We start from the raw sequence: 16,910 nt of genomic DNA, 5'->3' as shown, positions 1-16,910 counted from the left end.
GAGGGATAAAAATTAAATTATCTATTTAAAATTTGGATGTTGCCAAAATGTACTAGGGTAGCATAATTGTGCCATTAAGTTGTGATAGAGATACTTAAAGTGTATTCAATTCATCGATACAGAATATAAATATTTGGAATTTTTTTTAATCTTGAGAAAAAATAAATAGAGAAAATCAGAATATTTTAAAAAGAAAATTTATTAAAATAATGGTAACAAATAATATATTTTAATATACAAAAATTTTCTAATAGGAAAATCTCTTTACATTGAATCTGGAAAATGCCCATGTTTATTTCCTTCTCAAAATTGTAAATACTGATTATGTATTGTGGATTTCTCTTATATTTTGCCTTCCAATAATTTGGTATTTTGCTATTTCTCCCAATACCAATTTGAAAAAAAAACACCATTTTTTAATTTGAGATAATTAATCTTGATATTACCAACAAATTATGAAGGCCAAATAATATATCATTCATTCTCAACATCTGTAAGAGGATGTTTTGTATAAAAAGAAAAGAGACAGTTGCTTCTTAATGATTAAATAACATGAAAACAAATGGTTATTATGATAAACTGTATTTTTTATTTCCTAGAATTTCCTAAATACCTAGACATCTTCAAATGATCAATTGCTAATCTCAAAATATACTAGGAAAAAAACCCCAAAACTACTAGCCAATCATACTAGTCAAACCACTTGGTATTAGTACAGAGTGAGATACATACTCAGATAGAATAGAATAGAGATACTGGAAATAAATCCATCAACGTTCAAACAAATGGATTTGGGGACAAAGGACAGAAACATAGTAAATATGGAAGAGATAGTCTTTTTAACAAATGATGAGAGAAAATGTGATATCTATTTGCAGAAGAATAAAACAAGACTCATATATCAATCCATATACAAAACCTAACTCAACATTGCCTAAAACCTAAATGAAGAACTTAAAATTATAAAGATCATCAATTTAAAGTTTGGGGCAATCCAAGGGAGCCTAATACATGGCAAAACACGCTATGAAACACTAGGAAAAATTTACATCAGAAGGAGACAAAATGTATTTCCAAGAACTTCAGACAAAAACAAGAAATATGTGCATCAAAATATTTCACCGATTGAGTAAAAAGGGTCCCTTCATATTTAGTGCAAATTCTTGGCAAATACTGATATCTAAAATATATAGAAAACTTCAACACCTCAACAAGAATAAGATGAAAAATTCAATTATGGGCACAGGGCATAAAAAGGGTTCATCACATAAAGCATTCAGGAGGGCAAAAAACACGAGGAAAAGTTCTTGACCACTAGATCCACTAATCAGCCCAGGAATAATACAACAATGATGCAGCCTCATAGAAATATTGATAACGAAGTTCAAAAAGTAAATCAACAAAAAAACTACCCTGTGTTAGTCTGGATTGATTGGAGAAACAAATCCAGAGACATGTGTGTATAAGAAAAAGCTTTATATCAAAGAGTAATTGTATATTAAGAAAACACCCCAGCCCAGTCCAGATTAAGTCCATAAATCTGATATGAGCCTCTATGTCTGATACCAATCTATAAATTCTTCTTCAGACTCACTCAACACATGAAAAGATACTGAATGCAAGCTTACAGGGCAGTAATTGGAAAGTTTGGGGGATCCAGTGGTGGTAGAAGCATCTCAGCACTGGCGTGTGTCTCCATGTGGCTCTTCCACTTTCTGTGCTCCTGCTCCATCAGCATAGCTCCATGTGGTTTGTCAGCAAGAAAACAAAGCAGAGTGAGAGTCGATTAGGTAACTGCCACAAACTACCCCTTGTCAACTTGACAATTTTATACAACTCTTTAGCCATCTATAATTTTTATCAAAACAATAGCAAAATCATATCTGTAATTAAGAGGATAAAACTAAAATAAATACAATTCAATATGTTGTAGCCTCATTTAAACGAAGTATTCTATAAGTAAACAAAACAAAAATATTCTATGCCTAACAATTGCAGTTAAGTGAACGCCTATACCATATTCTTATGATCCTATTAATGTATTCCCCCACCTATTAAAGTTTGTAAGCCAGCCACTTTATGCCTTTATCCCCCATTTTGGGTATTCAATATGTCTACTGCCAACTTATATCAATGCAGTAGTCTGAGGAGAGAATCATATTCTTTCATGTGAAGATTCTTCATTCCAGTTAGTACCTTGTGAGTCTGCATCTGTAAGCAAAGTCAAATCGAGACAGGCTGCCCATAAAGTCAGTAGCAGTATGTACCACTTCACAGGCTCAAAAATCTTCTCTCCATCTGGTATGGTTCTGGGAAAATTAATGTGGACTGTCCCACCTAGCCTCACCATTAGTTGCCTTGCCTTTAGACCATGCATGGCCTCATCACAAATTCTCAACAACCTTAACCCCCTTGGGCTTGGTCATGAACTTCAAACCAGTCAACCCATCTCATTTCCTCCTCTCATCACTGTGAGCCAGGTCCATGGTGTCAGTGGCAAGTCTCAATCTTTCTTTTTTTGCTGCATTTCTCCCCCTTCCACTCAACAAGTGGATCCAGGCATTCTCCTAGCAAGCATTTCAGGCTGTCCTTAGGCTCCTTTTAACAGTTCCATCCTACAATGAAGAGTTCTTTTCAGGACTTCATTATTTTTTCCAGCTTCTGACACCAATCACTAGTTCAAAATGCAGCATTCCGAAGGGTTCTTTTTTGTTGCTGTTGTTTCAATCTGTTAACAACCTCTTAGTCAAGTTTCTTCACCTTCAAAGGTCCTGAGCACTCAAGACACTGAGTGGTGCTTAGCTTGTTAGAGCCTTCTCTATAGGTATGTCATAGCACATTTAAATATTCAAATTAATGACTGAAGGCAATGGGCTTACAAGCTCTCTTTTAAAAATATTTTTAAAAAATTATTTCTATCAACCATTATTTAATAATAATCAGAACAGCCAGATCTTGGACTCAATTCCTATCTATCCTATCTTAATCCTTGTCTAAACTATTCCACTGATACAAAATATGGCTTTAGGCCTCTAACTGCATCACACCAGGGCCTTCTGTCACCATTTTCACGAAGCAGCATTGTCTCTGAGAAACTCAAGCAGTGATTTTTGTCCCCTGAGCTCAAAATACACATTAATCATATTAATTTTCACCATTTCAAACAGAAATGACTAACACAACAACCAAACAAAAGAAATCAAAACTTCAACTTCCCATATTGTTTCCAGAAAACAACCCAGTAAACTGTTTAGCCATATCTGACTTCTGACTAGTGAAAGAAGTAGAATTACAAGATCCGTTCTCTCTCTTCGTGATTTGTGTCTCTAGTATCCCACGCCTGATACAATAATATGTTAGTCCTGATTTACAAAGAAACAAATCCAAGACACACTTATGTGTATAAGAAAGAGCTTTGTATCAAAGAGGAATTTTATATTTAGCAAACATCCCAGCCCAATCCAGATCAATTCCATAAATCTGGTATTAGCCTATCTGTTCAATACAAGTCTATAAATTACTCTTCAGACTCACGTGACACATGCAATCACACCAAATGAAGGAAGATCAAGGGCCTGTGGATGGAAAGCCTTGTGGATTCAGTGGCATTGGAGCATCTCAGCACTGGAATGGGTCCCTGCATGACCCCTCCAGCTCCAGGAGAAGACCATGCCCACACACAGGTTTCATTGGCTATGACCTGATTGCCAAGATAGACTCCACACTTTCACTCAAGTTGACAGTAAATGATGTAACTGCCACACACACCAAAGTAGAATATAGCAAACAAGAGTGCAAAAAGATTTCAAACCTGACATATTGGTGGTATGATTTTAAAAGAGTACAACCACTTTGGGAACCAATATGGTGCTTCCTAAAAAACAAAACATAAAACAAAGAGTAGATGACCCATTAATCTTTTTGCTTGACATATAACTAACAAAAATAAGAATTATAGTACAAACAAATGTATGAACCCCCACGCTCATTGCAGCACTGTTCAAAATAGCAAGAATATTGAATGGCCCTAACTTGCCTTTGATCGAAGAATGAATAAATCAACTTTGACACACATGCACAATGGAACAGTAGGCAAATGAACCAAAAAATATAAAATAAAATGACTCCATGAAGCACTTATGACATAGGCAACCTGGAGGTTATTTTGTTGTTGTTGGGTGTTGTTAAATGGGCCCTAACTCATGGTGACATTTTATATAACAGAATGAAACAGTGCACTCCTCTGTCATTCTCACAACTGTTGGAGCCCATAGATGCAGTCACAATGCCAAGCCATTTTGTTGAAGGTATTACTCTTTTTAATTGTCCTACGACTTTACAACCTCAATGTCCTTCTAGACAGACTTATCTCTCCTGACAACATGTCTAAAGTACACGAGAAAAAAATCTTGCCATCTTTGCCGGTAAGGAGCATTCTGGCTATACTTCTTCCAAGACAGACCTATTTGTTCTTTGGTAATCCATAGTAATTTTAATATTCTTCACCAACACCATAATTCAAATCCATCCATCCTTCTATGGTCCTCCTTAGTCAATGTCCAGCTTTCCCATACATATTAAAATGCCATGTTCTGAGTAAGGCGCTCCTTAATCTTCAAAGTAACAATCTTGCTTCTCAACACTTAAAAGATGTCTGTGCAGAAAATTTATCCAAAACAATGTACCCTCAGTTTGATCTTATCACTGCTGTTTCCATGAGCACTGATTGTGGTTCCAATCAATCTTAAATCCTTGATAAATGTAGTCTTTTCCCATTTACCACCATGGTACCTACAGGTCCAGCTGTGAGGATTTTGTTTTCCGTTACCTTGATTGTAATCCATCCTGAAGTCTGAAATCCTTTGTCTTCATCAGCAAAGGCCTCATCTTCCTCACTTTCAGAAAGAAGGCCCATATCATCTGCCTATGTTGTTAAAAAGCCTCCTTGCAATCCTGATGCTATCCTCCTCATAGAATCCAGTCTCTGCTTAGTGCTCAGCAATACAACTGAATAAGCATGGTGAGAGGAGACATTCCTGTCACACGTCTTTCTGAGTTTAAATCAGGCAACATTCCCCATTTAGAGAACACAACATGGCCTCTTCATCCTTGAAAAAGTTCTTCATGAGCATAATATACTGGTCCGGGATTCTCATTCTTCTCAAGAATATATATAGTTTGTTTTGGTCCAGAAAGCTTAGCATAGTCAATAAAACACAAGCAAACATCTTTCTGGCATTATCTGCTTTCAACTAATATCTGTCTTATATCAGCTGTAACATATCTGTTTTTCCAATTTCTCTTCTGAAACCAGCCTGAATCACTGGAAGTGTCATGGTAATGTACTGCCACAACAGCTGTTTGATGATCTTCAGTGAAATTTAATCACATGTGATATCATCATATTGTTCTACAGCTTAAGCATCCGCTTGGGTCTTTTCTAGAAGGGAACAGACATGGCTCTCTTCATGCCAGTTGGCCAGGTAACTGCTTTCCAAATTTCCTGAAGTAGTGCTTCCTGTGCTTCATCAACTGTTTGAACCTTTTCAATGGGAATTCCATTAACTTCTGTAACCTTTTTTTATTGGCTGATTATTTCAGTACAGCTTAGACTTTTTCCTTAGATACCATCAATACTTGCTCGTAGGCTACCTCTTGAAATGGTGGAATGTCTACTAGTTCTTTTTGCCACAGTGATTTATGTATTTGCTCCTTTTTTAATGCTTCCTACATAAATCAAGATTTTGCTCAGAAATTTTCAATATTAAAAATCGAGGCATAATTTTTGCTCTTGAGTTCTTTCAATTTAAACTGTTAAGCACGTTCTTTATTTTTAGTTTTCTAATTCTAGGTCTTTTTCACATTTCATTACAATATTTTATTTTGAAATTTTGTCTTCAGTACTTTGATTCATCATTTTTTCATTCTACTTAGCTACTCTACAATTAAGAGCAAGTCTCAGTGTTTATTTTGACATTCACGTGGATCATTTCTTTCTTTCGTATCTTTAAGTGACCTTATACTTTCTTCACATATGATGTTCTTGATATCCTCCCATAGTTCATCAAATCTGCTGTCGTTAGTTTATAATGTGTCAAATCTGTTCTTGAGATGTGCTCAAAATAATTTTTGCTAGATTAAGATCTTATATAGTATGTACATCACACTTTGATCTATGTTTATAAAACCACCCAATAAACCAAGCAACAAAGATAAATCTACAATTCTTTCCATATTTACTTGGAAAGATAAAATATTTATATGTAAAATAAGAAAGTAATCTTAGACTCCAGTTGATGATTGCTAATGCAAATTATTTAGATAATACAATTTTGGAAATATTTGGATAAAGGAGAAAAGCGTATCAAATATAATGTGATAAAGTCTGATTTATACAAAAATATTAAAGATTGCATTTTATTTGTACTATTCATGTGAACTCTGCTAAATAGTCCCAAAAGATAACTATCTTGATGATTAATTAATCAAGAAAAGTACAGCAAATACATTATGTCATTCTAATCTGTCCCCAAGTCATTTTATTATTTTAATACAGGAATGCTATTTTCATATTTTCTATCATTGGATTGTTCACAAATCAAGTGAATTATTCCTAGAAGCATCATTAAATTAAAAATCATCAAATTATTTTTTGTATAGGCAAAGCATTATTAATAACCATGTTTCATCAATAAAAATGCACAAAATATAACATGCATGTATCATTTGGCATTATTGTTATAAGCACTGTGGTGCAGATCATTTCATCAGTGACTAGTAAATATTTTTAAATTACTAAAAAACAATTCAATACAGATTGAAATTCTTTGTAGCATCAGAGAGTGAGGTCTCCCTTTAGCATTAAAGCAGTTTGTGCTTCTCCAGCGCCATGTCAAGTAACATAAACTGAATGCTTGGCTAGTATATTAATGTGTAAATAGGATTCCTCAAATTACTTGTCAGAATTCACATTGAATTCCTTAAGCTATAATGCCATTGGTACATGTGTCATGCAAAAACTATTCTGTAAATAAGAGTGCATTGAAAGTACTTGTGATTTTGAGTAGTTGTGGGTGGTACAGAAATTTCTGTACAATCTGTCATTTTCCTAGTTTTAAGAGATGCTGTTCAGATTTTAAAAATTTCTAGAAACCCAGCTAAATAAAATGTGTTGAGAAGAAATCTGCTAACATTAATTTTCAAATGCACTGTATTATCCTAATATTAAAATAGAATCAAAATTTTGAGGGGAAGTAGAGAATCAACACTTGTTTTCCATGGAGGTTTTCAAACTTGGTGTTGTGATACGGATCCTATTATCTCACACTGCATCATTTTCACAGTTTGTAAACAATGACCTCAAAGTAAAGCCAGGACTCAACAGTGGGTAGGCATTGGACTCTACTGTAGTTTGCACTAATATCCGTCATCAGGAATTCCCTCTTCTATGCAAGTGTTCATATTTTGAGTCATGTCAACTAACAATGGCAACCGCACCCTTGATCACTTGTGTATTTGTCTGTCATCACTGACCCCAAAATACCTGGCCATTTATTGGATTAGAGTACAGTAATTTGGGGGAAAGCAATAGAGACATTTCTCAAAAATATACGGGAAAATGGCAGAATAATACATTTGCTACGATAAATGTAATTCTGAATGTCTAGGTTTCATTGTAATAATGCATTTAGAGAATAAAAAGAAATGCATAGTCAAGCGATCATTTGACACATATGCTGTTTCTATAAGGAAAAAACACATAACTTCCTTGATTTAAATTTTGAACAATTTAAGAAGGGTTGGGGGAGAAACATCCATTTCAATTCTGAAGTCATGAAGATAGTTGAAAGCCTATTAAATCCATAACTGAAACTCTATGTCTACCATGGCCTCTTTCTCACTTGCTGAAATTCCTCAGTGGTGTACACTTAAGAAACATGATTTCATTTGGCCTACAATGTATTAGCATTGTCTTATACTAAAATTTACAGATGCACAGCCTTTTATATATAACATGTAATATGAGGGACCGCTGATTTCAGTGTACTTATTGTGTTTGCTAGTATTTTTATTTCGCTGTCGGAGACTGGCCTTCCAAGGTACCAGAAGGATAAGTATGTGTGGGTGGAGGCGTTGGTGTTCATATCACAACTGAAGGAGGCAAATGATAGTTCATAGAGTACACAGCAAGACCAGAGGAAACCCAAGGCTAGAGTATTTGTTGGCAATCTGCTTCTGTTGTTTATAGCAGATGGAAGCAATGTCTGCCCTGAAATTATCCCAATCAATTTGAATACTCAGTACAAAATTCTAATATATGGTTTAGATTTTAAATAGCAATTTGCTTTTATTCATTTCACTAGTCATGGCAATAAGACCCTGCAGTTCAATGAACATAAGATGCCAAATATACAATTTCCTTTGCATAAATGCTGAAATATTCATAACATAAAATTTGTTTTCTGAAGCATATGCTCTGAAAGCATGTGATGTACTTACTTGGATGAAGTGAACTATAAGGCACAATAGAATAACTTTTTTCATCAAGTAGCATGCTAGCCCATAGAAAATGAACATGAAGTTTGGTTTATAGTAAACCCCAAAACAAATAAAACAATGCAAAGCATAACAAATCCCATAGATCAAGGTCTCAGTAGATGCTTTTTTAGGTCTCATTTTCCTATCCTGTGATGATTGACATTTGGATTAAGTTTTCAGTTTTACTGAGTGGCACTGAATCTAATCAGTTCCTCCCTATACCAAAGATCTGTCAATTGTATTAACACTATAAGTGTATCAAATTCAAATAAAAAATAACAACCACCCTTTTTCAAAAGGATTACACAATTACAGTTAAGTAAGACGTGCCTTGACTTTAAGCTATGCATGTTTGCTTCAGAAGGAGCCTGGTGGTACTGTGAGATAAGGGCTGCTAATGACATCACCAAATCCCAGGGACATCACCTCACTGCCAGGGAGTCAATTCTGAATCCTAGCAACTCCACAAGACAGGGTGGCCCTGCCTGTGAGGGTTTTTGAAGCTGTAACTCTACAAAGTAGCAAACCCTGACTTTCTCCTGAAGAACTGACTGGTGATTTGGAACTGCTGACCACCAGGTTACTTGTAACCACCATGAATGACCAACCAGGAAGCCAGGGGCAAACCGGCCCGTTGCTCTGCAGAAAAACAGATAGGGGTCTGCTCCTGGAAAGATTTAAAGTCTCCTAGTTAAGAGTTGTAATCGACTAGATGGGAATGAGTTTAGGTTTGCTTAACATATAACATCTAAATCATTGAATAATTATAAAATCTAGTAACATTATAATATTTTATATGAAATGTCCATATATATAGCATTAAAAAGGAAAGAAAATATTTTTATACTATAATATAAAGAAACTTTTCATCATAGTTCTTATAAATAGTTGTCCATGAGCTCAAATGAAAAAACAGTTACATGGTAAAACTATCTCTCGGGAGATTTTAAAACATTATTTTTAAGAACATTTACCTTTGTTTATTTAAAGCCGGCATGCATGTAAGAAATAACTAGAAGAATACTTATGGTTTCAAAAGCAAGGGGAAAACAAGACACATCCAACAATAAGAAATGGAAAACATTCATGGAAGAGTGAAGACAAAATGCCAAATATGACCAGAATATGACAAACTGCTAACATTAATAAAATGTGTGTATCAGAAAATGTATGACCTTACAACAGAGTGTTCTTGAATTGAGGGGAAGTATGAGCAGAGGCCCAAAGTCCATCGACTCTCTCAGTGGATTGTCATATACATATATGTACATAGGCCAATACCTCTATTTTTGTGGATCAATGTATTTACATATGTACACTGCTATGTTTATACCTCTATCCATTGATTTGCTTCCTAGATCTTTCTTTTGTTTACTTTACCTTCCTCCTGCCCCACTGTCACTTTCCCCTTATTTCCGCCTCTTGGTACCTCCTCTTAGCTAGTTTGCTATTGCTCTGATACACACTCCCAACCTGGATTCTTATTTCCTCTTTGTTATTGACTCCAACACCCCAGTTGTTCGTGTCCATGGGGCTTCCTGCTCACCTCCCCCTTCCCCCACCCTTCTAACCCCCCCCCCAAGTCTCCCCATAGCCCTTGGTTCCACTGCTCTCTCCTCAGGCATGTCTCCTATGCCTATCCTTTATAGGTAACATACCAAATATGACATAGTCCTAAGTGATGAGAAAAAAAGAAAGATTAAACAGAGAAAAGGAGGGAGGGGGGAGAAGTAAAAGAAAAGGGGGAAAAGGAAAAAAAGGGAACGAAGAAATATACAAAAATCTTAGCCTGAGACTTTTATCCTCTGGACACAATTGTTGAAGACAAAATGAGTGCATAAGCAAATGTGGTGAAGAAAGCAGATGGTGCCCAGCTATTAAAACATATAACATCTGGGGTCTTACAGGCTTGACGTTACACAAGCTGCCATTCAGCAGAGAAGCAACAAAAACACATGGAAGAAGCATACTGCCAGTGCAATCTTGAGGACCAGGTAATAGGTATTTGCAAACACATAACAAACAAACAAAAAACATATTCTTGAGAACAAGGAGGGTTGGAGCAGAGATCCAAAGCCCATCTGTAGACAATGGAACAATCTCCCCACAGAGGGCCCACAGAGAAGGGATGAGTCAACCAGGTGCAATAAAGCATCGATGAAACACACTGCATTTCTCTGGTTCCTTGAGGCTTTCTCATGCCCCACTACCATGACCCCAGAGCTGCTGCTCAATTCAGAGTAGGCCGGAACATGGACACAGGTACAGATGAGAGATGGGAGCTTACTACACACAGAATCCAGTAACAGGAGTTGGAATAGTGATAACAGAAGGGTAGGGAGGAGAGGGGGACATTAGAGAGAAAGTAGTTATTGATTGCAATGATCCACACATAATGATACACCGCTCTACAGGAGGAACAGCAGAAAACATGAGGGAACAGAGACAGCGGTTGGTGTGAGAAAGGAAAATAATAACAATGTATCGAGAGGTTATGATAGTGGAGGGGGAGGGAGGGAGGGGGAAAGAGGAGCTGACACCAAGGGCTCGATAGAAATACATGTCTAGAAAAGAAGGAAAGGAAACGTATGTACAAATCGCCTGATGCAAGCGTGTGTGGAGTGTGACAAGAGCTGTAAGAGTCTCCACTACAAAGGAAAAGAAGGTAAGAAAGAAAGATAGAAAAAGAAAGGAAGAAAGAAAGGAAGAAAGGGAAGGAAGGAAGGAAGGAAGGAAGGAAGGAAGGAAGGAAGGAAGGAAGGAAGGAAGGAAGGAAGGAAGAAAAAAGAAAGAAAATGTTTGGCCTGGACAACATAAGTGACCAGGTGTAAAAGTCAACAAGAACTCCCTTTCTTAAGCGTGAATACCTTTCTTCCTTATATTTTGAAGTAACTTTGAAAATCTTATATTTACTGCAATGTGATATTTACAGAAACATACAAAAAAGTACAAACAATTTTATTGAAATCCGGACATAGAATAAGGAACACTGAAGAAAAATCACCTCGTTTGAATTATGGCGGTAGGGAAGAACATTGAAAGTACCAGGGAGTGCCAACAGCACAAGTGAATGCCTCTTACAAAAGCATGGCCAGCGCACTCCTTAGAAACTCGAATGACAAGCCTCTGCCTCACACAGTTTGGGATATTTTGACAGGAGAGACGTCTGTGGAATTGGACACCATGCTTGATAAAGTGGATGGGGAGCAAAAAGAGGAAGACTTTTGAAGAGATGAACTGACACACTGGCCGCCACAATGGGTTTGCGCATAGGACCAAAAGTGAGGATGGCGCACGGGACTGGGCCATGTCTTGTTCAGTTATGCGTAGTGTCACTATGGGTTGGAACCAACTCGTCAGCATCTCACAACTAATACAACTAAGTGCCAAGTGCAAACTCACAATTCATTCATCTATCCTGGGCTGCACATATTCCTTCTTCACTTTGAAGGTAACGTTACTAGTTGCTGGAGGACACGATAAGTGGCTCCCTTACAGCGTGCAGTAGGTCTATTGACATTGCCAGCCATTAGCCAAGGGTATAGACTTTAAAGCACTGTTAAGAAAAAGAAAGTATACCTGTATATACCTTTTTACTGCAAAATGCATACATTGTTGAGTTGCAAAAATTAGCAATTTAGGTGACTGGGCCACTGAGATGGCTGTGTGAGCAAGTGCATTGCTGTGGTGGCCAAACCAGTCCCCTGTCTGCCACAAATCAGGCCTTTGTTTGTTGCACACTATTACAAAGTCTTTTCAAAAACTCTAAATAGAAAGCTTGATTAACAGTTCAACCTGGTGGAACAAATGTCAAATGCACTACCAGTCAACATTCTTATCTGTTTGGGAAGTTGATGGACATCCAGAATGAGGTTTGTAATCAATCGACATTTTCCCTGTTGGAAATGAGAAAACCACTTGTACACTCGTTTTTCCCACAGCACTGTCCTTGGGAGCTGAGTTCCACATCACAATAGTTTCTGAGGTATCCCCCACTCCCGCCCCCCCCCCAAGCAGGGAGCACAGTTTCGCAGCTGTGTGCTATTCTCTGAAATTGGCCTCACAAAACAAACAAACAAACAAAAGCAGCAAGGTTCCAGTCAAACTGCTTTTACAAAATAATTCACTGTGACAGAGAGAATGTTCCCAGATGATGCCATTGGTTACACTAATTCAAGTGAGTTGCTCCATGCGTGCCTAGTAGGTACGAATGCACACTGGGAAAGCTCTGTCCAGCAGGGCTTTTTCCTTTGTTTGTTTGTTCTAAGATATCTCCTCATAAAATGGCAGAGTAGGGAACAGGAAATAGCCTACGTATTCTACCTTGAATTGTCACTTATTGGATACTATCCAATGAGTTCCTCATACATAACCTTGGCATAATATTCAACCGTTTCTTACTCACACCAGGGCAGTTCAGGCCCATGAGAGTGAGTTCTAAATGAGAGTCTTCTGGTATAGCCTATGAACGATTTTGTACAATTCAAAAAGACAGAGATCTCTAAGCTCCTTCTTAGTCAGAGTGTCACCACCAAAGTAGATCAGATTCAGGTTTTCAAGAGCCTATAAACTTTTCTGCCAGCACCATTTCCCAATTTCCTTCTCAAGCTGTCTTAATAGCGTTGGCTCACTCTGACGGACCTCTGTCTAATTGTGCGGTTTAGGTGGTCTGACACTCTTCTAGTTGTTTCAGGGAGCTTTCACAATTCCCTGTCAACCACTTACTAAGTTTTCTGTTGAGGTTCCGTTTATTCTCTCTCAACTCTAACAGTTTCCACCTTGGAAATCTCTACTGGCCACGACAAAGAGACCTCCGTGTACTAGGGGAGCAGTGGACTATCTCAGACCCTGGTCCATTCTGATGTTTACTTTTGAAGCCGAGGAATTCTGGTCAGTCGAACAAGTGCCACGCTGGGTGCCAAGAGGGTTAGCCCTTATTGGGGGTAACAATGCTACTACAATGAAGGTATCATTAATAGTTTATATGTAGACATTTTCATGGCTTTTATTGTGTTTGCTATTATTTTTAATCACTTTCTCTTTGTCATTAAACTCATTTACCTCATTCTTTCAGAGAATTTATGGAGATAGAAAAGGAAGGAGACAATGAAATTAAAGGAAAAATGTATCACATTCTGAACTTTTAGGTAAAGAAGTTTCAGATTAAGTGAAGTAGGGAAATGTTGTATTGGTATTTGCTGTGGAATGACCTGTTGGCTTATTTACTGCTTGCCAGTTTCTTCCCCAATCACGCATTAGAGAAAACCTTCAGGTTAGGAAAACATACAAAGGAGAAAACTTGAACAGAAAATAGGAACTTCTGATAACAGTGAGAGTCAGAGAATGTCGACATTAGCAGAAACCCTAGGTCCATAATAAAACTTCGTTGAGGTGAGGCAAGATAATGGAATCTAAAGGAAAATGGTGTCGATTACAGCATGCTTCATGTAGAATTTCCTATTAAAGAATAGGAGACAGTGGACATAGAAATAATGGTTTTGCACTATTTAATACTTAATATCTGAGTTAATTAATGATATATACAAAATAGTCTCCTCCCAAAGACTAACACAATACTACTCTATTATAATTGCATTATAACGTATTGTAATTAATAAGATAACATACTCTGTGTGTTCTAAAACAGACTAAAAGAGGGCCTGACAAACTGAAAACCAGGTGGTAACAGACTATCTAATTCAATGGAAGGTTATGTTGAGAATCACATCCAAGGTCATGCAAAATGGTGTACTACAGTGAAATGTGTTACAAGGTTGGGCAATATAAGCACTCTCACTTGACCATCAAAAGCTAGGACCAAGACAATTGTTAGAGCTCATAAAATGAGTATTCATTTGAGAAAGAATGGGAGGCAGAAGAAAAAGACAAAATGCTCAAACTCATTATGTAAAATTCTATGAAAGAATAAATTTTGCAGAGTCTACATGAAAATGACTAAACTTAGGTTTCTACTAACATGTGGAAAAATTGCTTGTGATATATATCAAATCGAGCTATATGTGAATGTATTATATATTTATATAACTGATTTTGAATGTTTCTGAAAATCATACCTCTACCCTGTATTCTGTCTTCTATCATGAAATGTTCAATGTTGACTTTAAGTCTTACTGTATACATTCATTTTTATGGTGAGTTTACTTTATGTCTGTCTGCTGTGCAGAGTGCTGACTGAGCGTTTTCCACCCCCTTTTAACCTTAGAGAATCTTATCTCCACAACTTGAGGGTTCTCTGTGTGCCGACATGTTATACAGTGATATTTCTCTGTCACACTGTGGCCAGGAGAAAGGCTGAATCACATTATCTCTGGCAGAGAGAGTAGCTTGTTTATTGAGGTTAGATCTAAAAAGAGATATATGATTATATTGCTAGGACCCCTCCCCAAACAGAAAGAAACTGATGTTTAACCAGTTCCTATTCACACCCAAAGGCATCACCTTTTGATTAAAAGAAGATTGTGTAAAATTTTCAATTCTCTGGATGACTTAATATGGTTATTTCTCATTGTAAATATTTATACAACGAATTGTAATGTTCTTAACATTTTGAGGTAATTATTTAAATAAGTTTCTGTGTATATGTTTTGTACAGAGTTTAAAATAGTTGCAAAAATAAATTAAAAATAAGAGCAAAGGATACGGGATATAACTACTATAAAACTTGGACATCAGGCTCACATTTTGTTGAAATGTAATAAAACATTTCATTAGAACTGAATGATTAATTTTATAATTAGCAATTGTGAAATAAAAATACATAAAACATTTCAATTTATGCAAACGTTAAAATCTATAGAATGAAGTCACATTTTTTGGTCAACCTGACGCTATATTTCAAAGCAGTTAGGTCAAATCTAAAAAGTGCTGTGAAATTGTCTTATTATTGCAAGCATTGATAAAATAATGATAAACAGTGTATAAATATTTAAGTGCGTTTATCAACTCAAATTTTAATGCAATGAATCATAACTGACTCTGTCACTAGGAATGTGATCTCCACCTTTCTCACAGTTAAATTAGCACCTTTAAATGACCTCACCCTGCAAGCAGCACGGTGTCATATAAAAGGTGACACAGTTCAACTCTTACAACGAGTTAGAATTGACTCAATAGCAATGAGATTTTGTGACAGTTTAATATCAGGACTTTCTTTTTACCAAACTGGAGGTGTGAATCCTCAGAATTAAAAAGTTAAATTCAGTCATCAAACACTCCTGCACAAAGACTCAAGACAGCCAACTCTTTTAAGTTCCTTTATTTAAAAAATAAAAGGGTTGGACATTTTTCACATTAAGTTTTCCCTGTAGTCAAAGCTTACAACTCTAACATCTTATTTTTTTCTATGAAATATAAAAAAACGGAAAAATATAAAATAAAACTAATGGATGGAATCAAAATTTAGGCTGCATTGGTTTACTTCAATATACCACAGAAATCTCATAATGTTTTTCCACCTTTGCTTTAAATAAATCATGTTCTATCTTGTCAAAAACATAACTGCCCTAATAAATAATAACAATCTAAAAATCCCCCCTAAAAGTTGAATGAATTTTTAACATGATGGCTGCTACACTATTTAGAGAACCTTGGCAGTTGGACCTAATAATGCATTTGAAACCAAACTGTGTGTCAAACAATTTAATAATTTACTGACTTGGCCTTTGGATGTGGTAAATGATAGCTGAGTTGACGTTCCCTGAGGGTCTTTTTAAAGAGAAGTGTTGTTGGATGGATAGGAATATGTTTTTCCTATAATTCTACTGCAAAGTACTGTTAAATTCCTCAGGCACACACAATTTACTCCGTTGCACAGATCATTCTCTTGAACAAAGTACTAAATCGTGCTGCTCCATGTTACCACCATGGATCTTTGGAAACAGCATGGTGAATTTCTACAATGAAGTATCTGTATTTTTAGTTAAATTTTGCCTACTCACTATTGATTCATGATTTGTGAGCATGACACTTTTTAATATTGTCAGCATTTCCATTACACATGCATATATCTTTCACATTTTCCTTTCCAATTGTGCTAAATATCTTAATTTAAGAGTAATGTGAAAAGTCAGAGACTCTTCCTTTATATTTTTCCAATGGACTGATAGAAGTAAAACAAAAAGGGCTCCAATTTTCTATAACTTTGTAAATTATGAAAATTCTCCATCTATCTATCTATCTATCTATCTATCTATCTATCTAGCTAGCTAGCTAGCTAGCTAGCTAGCTAGCTAGCTAGCTACCATTGAAAAGATAGTTTCTTTATATGCCTTACTACTAAATGCAATTTCCCCTATTTTTGCTTTGGCAAAAAGTCCAAACAAGTTCCTTCTCAAAAAGTAAACAGAGAAATT

This window comes from Tenrec ecaudatus, chromosome 2 (genome assembly GCF_050624435.1).
Source record: "Tenrec ecaudatus isolate mTenEca1 chromosome 2, mTenEca1.hap1, whole genome shotgun sequence".
NCBI classification, from domain to species: Eukaryota; Metazoa; Chordata; class Mammalia; order Afrosoricida; family Tenrecidae; genus Tenrec; species Tenrec ecaudatus.
Note: the sequence above shows the minus strand (reverse complement) of the source record.